Source organism: Cyanistes caeruleus, chromosome 10, assembly GCF_971803275.1.
Source record: "Cyanistes caeruleus chromosome 10, bCyaCae1.hap1.1, whole genome shotgun sequence".
NCBI classification, from domain to species: domain Eukaryota; kingdom Metazoa; phylum Chordata; class Aves; order Passeriformes; family Paridae; genus Cyanistes; species Cyanistes caeruleus.
The window spans coordinates 5943401-5956149 of NC_141710.1; the positions used below are offsets into that span (position 1 = coordinate 5943401).

At 40.3% G+C, this 12749-nt stretch overlaps 1 protein-coding gene across 6 annotated transcripts in view; it reads right to left on the bottom strand.

Moving 5' to 3' along the window:
* The window catches only part of STAG1 (STAG1 cohesin complex component), a 154200-nt gene that overhangs the window by 67239 nt on the left and 74212 nt on the right, over positions 1-12749 (bottom strand). The gene's annotated exons all lie outside the window — the stretch shown is intronic.

Here is a 12749-nt window from a genome sequence, read left to right on the forward strand (position 1 = left end):
AATGACCTCAAGCTGTGCCAGAGGAGGGTCAGGTTGGATATTAGGGGCAATTTCTTCACCAGAAGGGTTGTCCAGCTCTGGCCCAGGCTGATTAGGGCAGTGGTGCAGCCCCCATCACTGCAGGGATTGAAAAGCCATGTGGATGTGGCACTTGGGGACATGGGATAGTGATGGCCTTGGTAGTGCTGGGGAAGGGCTGAACTCAGTAGTGTCAGAGGGCTTTTCCAATTTAAGCAGTTCCATGAGTCTGTGCTTAAAACAATCAGTAATGTTAATACTGTCAATATCTGTGAGCATCATTAAAAGTTATCAGTAAATCTTGGAGGATTTATTAATTTTTTCTTACTAACAGGGGTCATTGTACAAAACAGTGGAACTTAATATCAAATCCCTGCTATTTCTGATACTCAAATTCAACGACAATTGTTTCATATTAAGAGCAATTCTGTAGTTCACTTAGAAGTTCAAAGTTCTGAATGATATTAAGGAGTTAGTAACTTTATATACATAACTAGCATTTCATATGATTTGAACTGCTAATCTCTTTTAAAATCCAAAATGTTATTTGATCCAGAAGACAACAGTGATGGCACTGATTTCCTCAGTACAAGTATGTAAAGAAATACATTGAAGATAATCGGAGATTTTTACGGAGAATGATGTATGTCACTGACAATCCAGTTCTTTCTCCTTCCTGAAAAGAAAAAGTACATATTCTTATAGCATAAAGAGATAGGAACTTCATCCTTACTTTAAAGAAAACAGATCCGATGAAATTCTGAAACTACAATTATGTGTGTGAATTTGTTACGTACTTAAATGATGAGTGTCAGAAGAATAAAGGGAAAAAATAAAGAATTCAGGAGTGACCCAAAGAACTACACAGCACTAAATGTGACTTCTGTATCAGACTGGGAGGTGTTGTACTACAGATCTGGCGTTTCTGTTCAAGGGTTGATGTTATTTCTGTCAAGTAATGCTTCACAACCCCCCCTGGAGCATGATGAGGCATCAATAGCCAGCTGAAAGTCATACATTTATGTAACACAGAGACATTTTCACAATCCTACAATGATCTCCCTCATTTTCTTAAAGGAGCTGATGTGCAATAATCATATGCAAGAAAACTTTCAGATTAAAACCAGGAAAACAGAGATAGCAAAAATGGTCAGTTTTTAGAACAGTGAACCTACCAATAAAACATCTATGTAAAGATGTTGATAAAATATGTTCCATAGCAGATATAAATGCTTTGAAAGAAAGGATAATGATGGAGCAGATAGTTTGCTGGTGACACAAGTATTTAGAACAGCTAGACTGACAGCTGCCAGCCAGCACTGCCAAAGGATGTCATAGGCAGAAATCGGTAATATGTTCTTCAGGAAGAAAGCATGTTCAGTCCCCAGACTGCTAGTAGAGAAAGAAGTAGGTCTACATAATTCAGTGCATCAGAAACAGTACACTTCATGTGCTTAAGTCTTAAAATTTTGATAAAGGAAACTCCCTTGCTCTGGGTTTAAGGCAAATAAGGCTGGTTTGAAATGGCTCTATGGCATTTGCACTTGCCAAGTGTAAGATGCTTTGCATCCTCACAGAGACAATTTGCATGAAGCCACATAATTACAAACCAAAGAGGCTAAATTTGCAACCTAGTATTTTTACTGAATTATTTCATAAGATAGATCTTTTGATGCTTTGATGACTTAAAGTAGCAATTCTCATACAGCACCAAACTCTTTGTCAGGTAACTGAACAGCAGTCAGTAACTTCAACATGAGTGAAAAGCTGAGGAGCCTTTGCTGCCCCAAAGGCGGGAGTTTATTCTAGTAATGTCTTACAGCTTTTGCTTTTGGAAGCCCTCAGCTCTGTAGTCACCCCACAGCTATGTCCTGTCCTGCACTGTCCCAGGTCACCCTGGCTGAATGAGGAATCTGTGGCCACAGAGGACACTCACATTTGAGGAGAGCAGTAAAAGCACACATCCAAGAAACGCTCTGCTGAAACTTCCCACCTGTTTCCCCAGGGCTGGCTCCAAGGTTCATTTCTGTGAGCACTGCTCACACTGTGCTTCCTGCATATGTGCTCTAAGCAGACTTTTGTTAAGAATGTTCCTGGTGGATGTGACGAAATCAATTAACTTTGGGATTCCTGCACTCAGCAGTCAGCACGGGATGTTAGGCAGAATGCAAGCACAAGTTAGCATCACACGAATGTCACGTTTGGCAGTAGTTCAGAGTGTACCCAAGCTGTGCAGTGTTAAGGCATGCTGTGACTATTGGATTTAACAGCTGATAGTGGATCCATCATCTCTTAACTCATTTCTACTTTCCATCTCCACAGAACTTTGCATCAATGCAACCTGCAGTTTAGCCCCATACTCCTTCAGGAGGTACATCATTGTACTTCAAAAATTACTGCTTTTTATTTGATAAACCAGAATCTTTTCTTTTTCCAATGCATGAAAACTTATTCTTGTATTTGCCATTCTTTCCAACATTGCTTGGGTTTTTCTTTTTAAATGTGTTTATCTTTTAGGAAGTGGGATGGTTATAACTGGATTCAATGTTCAAGGTGTAGGTGCTATGTATGTTTGAAAGAAAATTTTGTGTGTCTAATATATGTACACATAAATTTGCCCTTTATTTCTAATTCTTAACTTTGCCTCTCAGAGCACTGCCAAGCACACAAGTTGTATTTTCAGATTATTCACAATAACAGCAGGCTCCAAGAGCAGAATGTGAGTAACTACAGCTTATCAGTACATGTGTGGAAGCAGCCTTTGGCTGCCTGCTGTCAGAAGTGACTCAAATCCAGCAATATAAACATAGGTAGTGTGGAGGCTGAGCTCCAAGTGTAACATACAACAATGTAAATATTTGCACTAAGTCCATTTAGGTCTATCTCTTTCTGAGTGCCTTCATCACAGGCTGCTTGCACATCTGCTCTCCCCACCTCAGCTACCCTGTGAACAAGCCCCTACAAAAGCTTCCCTTTGAAACGAGGGGCCCAGTGTGAGCACAAGTTCTTCCCTCCTCACAGCAAAACCTGTCTGTGTGCTTAAAAACCTGATCTGAGGGGGCAAAGACAGTGGCACCAGATGCTTCTCAGTGGATTCAGGTGAGAGGACAAGAGCCTGACAAGCCAAACATGAGTACATCCCTGCTGCGTAAGCATTTCTGTAGCCACCAATGGAGAGAAAACAGTACTGCCATTGCTACCTGTGCCCTGTCCCTGAGGCACAGCCCCCATCCTGGGCTCTTGGGGCAGTTTTCCACTGGCCACAAGTACCTGCTGAGTGAGCAGAGGCTTGGCACCAGGTGTCTCTTGTTATAACACAAGCCTAGGTGTAGGATAATGTAATAACAAAGGTCTTGAAAACATCCAATCTGTCTGATAAACTCATTTCAAGGGAGAGCAATTGCTTTGTACCACTACTGTACTTTCTACAATAAACCCCAGAGCAGTTTTTAATGAGTACTTCTTGAAGGAAAAATAATGTATTTCTGTTCCACCATACTGGAATATGTTTCATATACTATAGATTCTTTATTGTGCATTCTTCTGGATACCTAAAAGATTTAATCCACGAATTTTAAAAGCAGTAAGTAAATAATTACTATATTAACACAGATTATTTATCCCTGTTCTACTTCCTATGATTTTTACCAAATGTTGTCCACAGAACGACAAACTCAGAGCTTCTTACCTAAGTCTAGAGTTGTAGAATAACTTCAGGTGGCAGGATTCCTGACTGTCACTATCCAAAGTCTTCCCAAAGCAGAGATCCCAGCTAGATCAGGTGAGTCTGAGCATGTCCTAGGACAGTGAACCCACACTAGGCACACCCACAATGGGAGTTCTTCTGCCTCCAGTGCCTGACCACCTCATGGCAGAAATGTTTTCCATTCTAGTCAAACTAGAATTCCCCATGTTTCAACTTGTGCCTGTTACCTGCCACAGAACTGCATGAAGAGTCTGCAGTTTCCTTCTCTTTAGTCCTTCAATAACTGAAGGAAGCAGCAAGATCTTCCTTTGGCTTTTTTAAAACTGAGCAATGCTGCTGCCCAGTTTCTCCTTGTGCAGTAGAGTGAGGACTCCCCAGAAGGCCTCCTGGAAATCCAGGCTGACTCTTTTAATCCCATTACACTTACCCACATTTCATGCTTCAAAGAACCTCAAGCTCACTTTCACAGAAACCAAGGACATTTACTTCAGTGTACACCCTTCTTCCACTTTCTATGGATGTCTCATCTGCAGGTTCCCAGAGCTCAGCAGTAACCCACAGTCAGCAGAGCAACATGCCTTCACATGTTTTTTATTAAAGGCATTTTCTTTATCAGAGAAACAAACCTCGTTACTCAGTGTCAACATCTCTCCAGCTCATAAACAAAAAGCCATGAAACATGGTACTTGCACTCTCCAGAAAGTCAGGAGGCAAAAGATGATCACAGGAGGATTAGATAGCCAGTCTATCCTCTTTCCCTCAGTCTTTCTGCTTTCCCTGATGGATCCTTTCCTCAGCCATATGTTACTCTTACTTCTACTTGTATTTCTCAGTGTTTCTCAGAAGTAGTAAAGTAGGGAAGATGAAAGGCAAGTCCTAATAAATACAAAAAAAGAAATAATTATCTAGAAATTTTCAACTGATGTAACAGGCTCTAGAGTCCACAAAACATAGTATCTAGTAATAAAACTAAGGAAACAAGAGACCAGACCTTCTGTGCCACACCTGAAAGTTGCCAAAGATCTGATAGAGCTCAGCAAGCCATATGCAAGTCCCTTGCAGCTGCTGATGGACCATCATACTCTGCTCCTTCCTCACCTGCCTCTTCTCCCTTGAGAGAACTGTGCTTTCTTTGTTTTCCTCAAGGATGCTGCTGTTACTTGCATGAGAGCTTCCCAGTCACAGCTCTGAAGTAATATCCACAGTTCAGGGTCTCTGCATTTTCTGTAACTGTTTGCTGCTCCAGCACATGGAAGGGAAGGATCAGCACTACAGGGGGTGTCTGCATTTGGTATCTATACAGTGCCAAACCTTATTAGCAATGGCACACCAAAGAGACTGCTGAACTCCAGGTTACCCAGAGCCAATCCTTATTTTTCAGTGTTCAACAGCATCATCCAGAGAGCCACGAGGCCAGGGCTGACTGGTATCCTCCCATACCCTTTACTTGACAGAAAAAAAGCCGATACATTAAACCACAGAAAAACAGAGGCCTTGTAAGCACTGCAGAGCTGCTGCAGAAAGGTGAAGAACTTTATCTGTCAATTTGAGGAAAGATGATCTCCTTCAAAAAGTGAGACTGGAGATACAGAAACATCATGGAAACAACTTATATCTAAAACATTTGATTTCCCTCTTTAAGTGAAAGCCACCATCTGCCCACAACATTTCTATGCTTTTTTTATTAACCTGAAAGAAGGAAATGAGATTTGCATGCACTTCTGTCTGTTAACTGTGCTGCTTAATAAATTCTAATCTTTCTGTTTAACAAAACCTCACTGGTCTTGGATATAAAGTGTCCCAATGAATTTTACAAAAGCAGGTCATTGAAAGGAAGCCAATGAGGTCATTGGGGAACAGTGTGAACCATGACCCCAATCTCTGTTAATCTCAGCCACTCACTCAGCTGGAGATGGACAAGAACACACACACTGGAAATGCTACTGCTTCTTCAGGAACAGCTTCACCTGTAGCACAACCACCTCCTGCCCAGCTGTGTGTCCCCCCAGTCTTTTTTGGAGTTACACAACATGCAGAATGCTGTCTCTCATACTCTTATGCTGCACTTCATGAGCACATTCACCTGCTTTTGTATAGTTCAGATTGTTACAGAAACATTAGAAATCCCTCTTCATTACTTCTGCTTTTCATGAGATCACTTATTTAGACTATATTAAAGACCAAAGCATTTACTGACAATGACCTGTGAAAAGACAATGCAAAAAATTAGCTGAGTTGGCACAAAGCAATGTCTTTATCTTTCTCCGTCCTCATTTAAAAAATATACAAGATGAGAGGAACCCTCCTTTTTCATATAGTTATTTCTTCCTGCTCTTCTAGAAAACCAAACCATTTTCTCTTAGCTCTTAGCCCATTCCAAAGCCCCTTTATAACTTCTGACTGTCTGAACCATGTATAGAGCTTTTTTCTGTATGGAAACACAAAGAATTTGAGAAGTCACATGCAAAAAAAACCCTTATCTTTGTGCTTAGAAATTAAAGCAGAAATAAAGAAGTGCTAAACTTCAGATGCTGTGTGTAACCCTGACTTAGTCTCTCTGTGTGCCAGCTTTGGTGAGTCACCAACCTCCCAGGGCTGTCTGCTGTTCTGTGTGGGCTCATTAGCACAGACTCCAGAATTATCTGGGAACAGGAGCTGTGGAGGTGACATTGTTGTCTCTCTGATGTGTGCAGCTCTGCTGCAGCAAATGAACCCAGGAAGAAATGCAGGAAGGGGGGTTCTTAGAAGAGGGTTGATAAGGATGCTGCAGGCTGCTTTTGCTTTTACTCCTGAGGTTCCTGTAGGAGTCTGGACAATTTAAACTATCTCCAAGATAGTCCCTAACTGCATATTCCCCATTTTCCAGGTATCCCCCTAGAAGTCTCGTGGATGAATGTACAAAGAGCAGCACATAAACAATTGTAACTCCAGGTACTCTGTGACACCATTCTTTGGGTATGTAAAATCATAAACATAAGAACAAAAGGAAAGCAGGAAAAGGGCCTTCCTTGTCAAAGAACCTAAGGAAGAGGGCTCAGGTTCCAGTCCTGTGTTTTCCTTATTGCAAATACGTATCTATCAGAAAAAATCAAGCACTTCAAGTTTCCATTCCATGAGCTTTAAGAAGTCTAAGCACTCTGAGCTTAGTCTTTGAGCAATCTGAGGAGGAACAGGAGACCAGTAACAGCAGTGGTTTAAACATGTCACATATACTCTGAAAAACTTCCTCTCTGGGAGTGGCACAGATTCTCTATTTGCTGCCTCAAAAGCTTTTGATATCAATGACTCTGTTCATGGACTGGCCACTTCCGGAGCAGAAACAGGATCTTTACTTAAAAGGGATTTACAAAGATAAGTAGAAGAAACCCTGTTGATAAAACATCCTTAAGGAACACTTTAGTTTTTAAATTTTTGACTGGAACTTGGCTACTATAGAAACATAAGAGGAAGCATCATATCAAAAATGAAGTTAAAACAACACAATGAATAGTTGCTCAACATGTTTTGGCATGGGTAAGAGAATGAGAGAGCATGTATTAGAGCCAAAATCCATAAAAGGCTGGATATGCTTCTAAAAATACAATGCAAGAGGGAACTGTCACCCCAGAATTGAGAAAAGATAAACTGCTGGAACACACAGAGATCACAGCAAGTGCTGACAGGACAAATATAAATGAGAATGTGGAAACAGGAGCAGAAAAAGCTCAACATACAGCATGTTTCTCAACAGTCTAAGATTCACTAAGGAGTATTTAAGAGCAAAATATAAAAATGATTCACCTGTATAAATTTATTAATAGTAGAAACCCAAAACTTTACATAAGTAATAAAGCAGCAGGCCCTGAAAAGAGTGCTGAAAGACAAATAGTAATATATGGCAGATTAAATACAAGAGGGAATGAAAAGTCTGAGTATATTAATTAACATAAAGATAGTGGACTCAAGGGGGGAAATTAATCAAGTGCTGCAAAGGAAAAAGGAAAGAAGAAAAAACACAGAGGAACACTGCAAGTAAAGCACATTTAATCAGAAAAATGTCTTAAATTCTTAGTTGTAACTGCTCTTACATTGCTTTGGATCCTCTACCTTACAATTTTAACTACCAGAATTAGTTGAAATGGTGTATTTTGTGCAAATTAAAAATGTCATGTAAACACCATGTATTATCATACAATTCCTGGTAGATATACAAATGCATGACATAGAATAAAGCAGACAGCTGACTCACAGAATGGTTTGGGTTGAAGGGACCCTAAAGCTCATCTCATTCCAAGCCCCTGCCATGGACAGGAACACCTTCCACCAAACCAGGTTAATGAACCCTGCAACTTCTCTGGTTGCGTCTCACAGCTTGGTGGAAAAAATCTTTAAAGGGGGAAAATACAGAGTTATACTGTAAAACAAAACATTTTAACAGAACCTTCTTCAAGTATTTTATTTTGTTAAGGGTATGCAGTTTTCTCAGTATTTTGTAACAAACAGGATTTTTTTCCCCTAGCTTTCAGAACTTGCAGCAAATTTACCTTTTAGGACTTTTCAGTGCTCCCTCTACCCCACTGTAAGTTTGAGACGTCTGGAAGCCTTAATATCAGGATGCCTTTCCTGTAACATGCTCACATTTTTAAGTTTAACCAGAAGGCTGAGTTCTCTATAGAGTACCCTTTTTTTTTGGGCATAACTATATTCTTGTTCTTGTCAACATAAGATTCTTACCTATTAATTGCTTTCCTGTCCTTCCCCCATGAAATTGTCCTTGAAGGTCACATCATAAACACCAAGGGGTGTTACACTATGGATCATCTGCTTGATGAGAATATACAAAAATTGAGTTACATTGTAATTTCTGGCCCTGTTCAGTTGTATATTCTGGCTCCATCATTCTGCAGTAGCTTAAAACAGTCCCCCAGTGTATTCATCAGGTGAAAAAACTGTTATTTTGGCTGTTGAAGCAAAGCAAAACCACTGGGATGTACGCCTGCCTGCGTCTCTTTTCTCCTGCTACCTAAGCTCCACTGTGGAGATGTGTCCTCAAAAGAACACATTATTCCTTTCTTGCAGTTTTCAGAATCCATAATTTTTTTCCTTTGCCCTTATGCTTTGCTGCATTTGAAGGCAGAAGTTTACCTTTCCATCCTTCATTCCACTGTTACAGATATTTTCTCTTCTCCTTGCATTTTCCCTACAAATGAGACTTCATACATGTAATTAATTTTTATAGGTCTCTAGGGAGACCTTGTAGCACCTTCCAGTGCATAAAGGGAGACTGGAGAGGGACTTTGGACAAAGGCCTGGAGTGATAGGACAATGAAGAATAGCTTCCCACTGCTGGAGGGCAGGGCTAGATGGGGTATTAGGAAGGAGTTCCTCTCTATGAGCGTGGTTAGGCCTGGCACAGGTTACCCAGAGAAGCTGTGGCTGCCCCTGGATCCCTGGAAGTGTCCAAGGCCAGGTTGGATGGGGCTTGGAGCAACCTGGGGTAGTGGGAGATGTCCCTGCCCGTGGCAGGGGGTGGAACAAGGAGCTTCAAGGTCCCTTCCAACACAAACCATCCTATGATTCTGTGACATTTAATACTGGTTGCTGTTATTACAGGCTGACAAGATTAAGAAAGAGATGCAAGGGCGACTGCACATTTTCACAATCCCCACCACCTTAAACTGCTTGCATGAGGTCAAAGTCTCCAGCTCCCTAAGGGTTAAATGCATTTTTCGTCACAGTATGATGTCTCTCCCTGTTTCCAGTCAGAAAGAACTGGAAGCTTTGCTCAGCACAGGCAGAAGGGAGAACTTCCTGGGCTGAGGACTTCCCAAAAAGCAGCCTGTTCTTCCCAAGGAAGCAGCCAGTTCAGAACTCTATGAAGTGATTTTTACACACAGCACATAATTGATGAATAATCCTGCTGTTACAGGCTACCATGGAAACCAGAGGGGAAAAAAAGGCTGAATATTGAAATTTGAGAGTGAGAATATCCATCACTGCTATTAGACAAAATGGTTTGCAAATGCTGCTATTAATGGGTCTGGGCTGGAACCTTTCATGTTAGCCACTTTCTCCTGTAAGTACAAGTGGAGCTGAACACAGGACAGAGAAAATATTCAAAAATCTTTACAGGCCAAGTGTACTTATACACCACAAAAAGGAGAAAAAAAGAAGTGTCTGTTTGACAGAAGGGTAAGCAACTCCAAAGGCAAACATCAAAAATTAAACCATATCTAATCCATGGGTTTAGTTAGAAGTTGACAACAAATACATTCAAGAGTGAAACATCAGAATACACTGTTTCTTTAGTCTTAATAAAAATTCTTATTCTTTCAGAATAAGCATATGACACCAGTAAGGCAAATTTCTGCATCTCTCCATCAACAACAGACCTTCACTTTTCAGTTCTACCCCCACAAAACTGGCATCTTCAGGGGAAAAAGAGGGGGGAAAAGTGAAAAAGAAAAAAACCAACATTAATTAACAAATCTTGAGAAGAAAGAGTCAGCTTGACTAACTTCTTATCACTATTATATCACTAAGTGACACAATAGTGATAACTGTATTATCACTAAGATAAAATTCTTTGTAAGTCAGGTAAAAAATTCATGGCAGCTGTTTGTTTATCAGGATTCAATTAAGGATTGAGATTCAATCTGGTACTGAAATACCCACAAGTGATAGCAGTAATTGAGTGACATATATTTTCTTCTCTATATTAATGACAAGGTTTACGTCTTCTGGAAGCAAGTTCCATGGTGATTGGTTGAAAAGACAATTCAACCTGTTGCAATGGTTGGAAAATTATATATCGAAGTGCTGCCAACTCTAAACCTTCTCACTATTCTGAGCAAAAAGATACTCCATCACTGGCCACTTACCCAATTCACCAAATTATAAAACAAGATATGAAAACAAATTGATTCCTTTCCTCTGAACCTGAAAAGAATGTGGTCTGCTGAGATTCTATTCATGGTGCCATGCCAGGATGAAATGATGCTGTCCCTGGAAGTGTCCAAGGCCAGGTTGGATAGGGCTTGGAGCAACCTGGGATAGGTGTCCTTGCCTGTGGTAGAGGTAGCATAAGATGAGCTTCAAGGTTCCTTCCCACCTAACCCATTTTACAGTTCTGTGAACTGCAAAAATCACTTAAGATTTTTGTTTTGTTAGGCCACAGCTTTAGAATAACCCCTTGCTGCAGATCAGAAGTAAATTGTCTTCAAAGTCTCTACAGACAGAATTTTAATGATATCCACTATTTTTCCTAATGACAGGGAACAAGAAGTGAGAATCTACAGCTGGTTCTAAACAGTAAGTAAAACCAAGACACATACAATATTAAATTCTTGTTACAAGACATGGAGTTAAGACTAGAAAGATCACGGAGCAACTTGACTGTTGCCATTCAGCAACAGTTTCAGACTCCAAAAGTGAGACAGCTCCCAAGATCAGTGGCTTATTTACACAATGGCATGGGATTCCATGCCTGTTTTCATACAAAAAAGTACGAAGGAGTACTTCGAGGACTCTGGTTGACATCTCTTCAAACATGTCATGCAAGCAATATTCTTGGAACCAAAGGAGCTCCCTAAAAGTACACTGTGGCACACACAGCCACTGCCTACAGCAGGACTTCCATGGGAAGCACAGATGCTCTAGTTGGTGAGATTCTCTATTTTTCGTTTAAAACTTTGGAAAGAAAAACTCTTGTTAAGTCCAGCTCTAATTGTAAGAAAGTACTTCTGGTTTTATGGAGATCTGTGGAAACAGACTTACCTGATGTCTTAAATTTTGCACTTTTCAGTCTTCTCCACCATAAGGAAAAAATTAGCAGCTTACAAGTTAGGCTGTGAGAACACAGGAATAACAGCAATACCTTGTTAACCTTAAAAGATATTGTTTTCTTGAAATACATCTGCCTCCTCTTCATCAATGAAAAAAATGCCACTTGAAATAGCTAATTAAAGTGACTTGAAGAACATATGCTGAAAATCAAAGTGGGCGGCAAAGAAGGTTTAAACCAACAGTACAGAAACTGCCATTATTTATGTCACCTCAAACTGAAATTCCACAACATCTGTATCTATGTCACTAAACATATATACAGTTTGTTTTCAACTCATGTAAGTTGCTGAGAGTATTTCTAGGTCCTTTTATCTAAGTCACAAGAACTTTTAAGTTATCCAGAACATTTATTTCAATAATGATGAAATAAACAAAACAAAGAGTAGAGATAGCAGCAAATCTGACATACTACATTAAAGGTTTTCCAAAAGATGTAGAAGTTTGTAGAAGGCTTTGTAGAAGCCAATTCCCACAAGGGATGGTGCCTATTAAAGGCCAGTGACTGCTCCTAAGGGAAAGGGCTCTCTTAAAGCCCCAGATGCTTTGAGCTTCATCCCTTCACAGCCAGTGCTACACAGGTAGAGGGCCAACACCAGTAGTTCAAATCTGAAATTGAAGCTACTGCCATTACCAGAGAGAAATGCAAAACTCTACACCTGTCTGAGCTGGTAACAGTCACCCAAGAACTGGGCTCAGCTCTGCTGGGCTTATCAGTCCTTAAACAAGAGAAGAGATACTGCTAAGCCAGGGAATTCCTGACTAGGAATTTGTACAACCTTTGTAAAGGTTGTACAAACACCATTTCCTACCCTTCCAGACGTCCAAAAACATTCCACCACATTACCTGCTCCATGCAATTAAGGAAAGACAAGGTAAAGGCTATTTACAACATTCTGTCCTGCAATGGCTTTGCCTCTGGCAGTGCCAGAAAATGCTGTAACTTCCAGTTAAAAGGACATGAATAATTGTAAGGCTCAGCTGGTCATAGTTAAAGACATAGGTTAAAGACAACTGAGGCAATCTGATCAGACTGATATAAATAAGGAAAGAAGTAGTCAGTGGCAGAATGTGAGCAGGACTGGATCTGCTTCAGAGTCCACTTCTTCCAATTTATGGCTCTTCTTTGAAACCAAGCTTCTTTTTTTCCTATATCCAGCTACTACTGAATGCCTGCAGATTAAGAGAATATTTGATTTGGTTT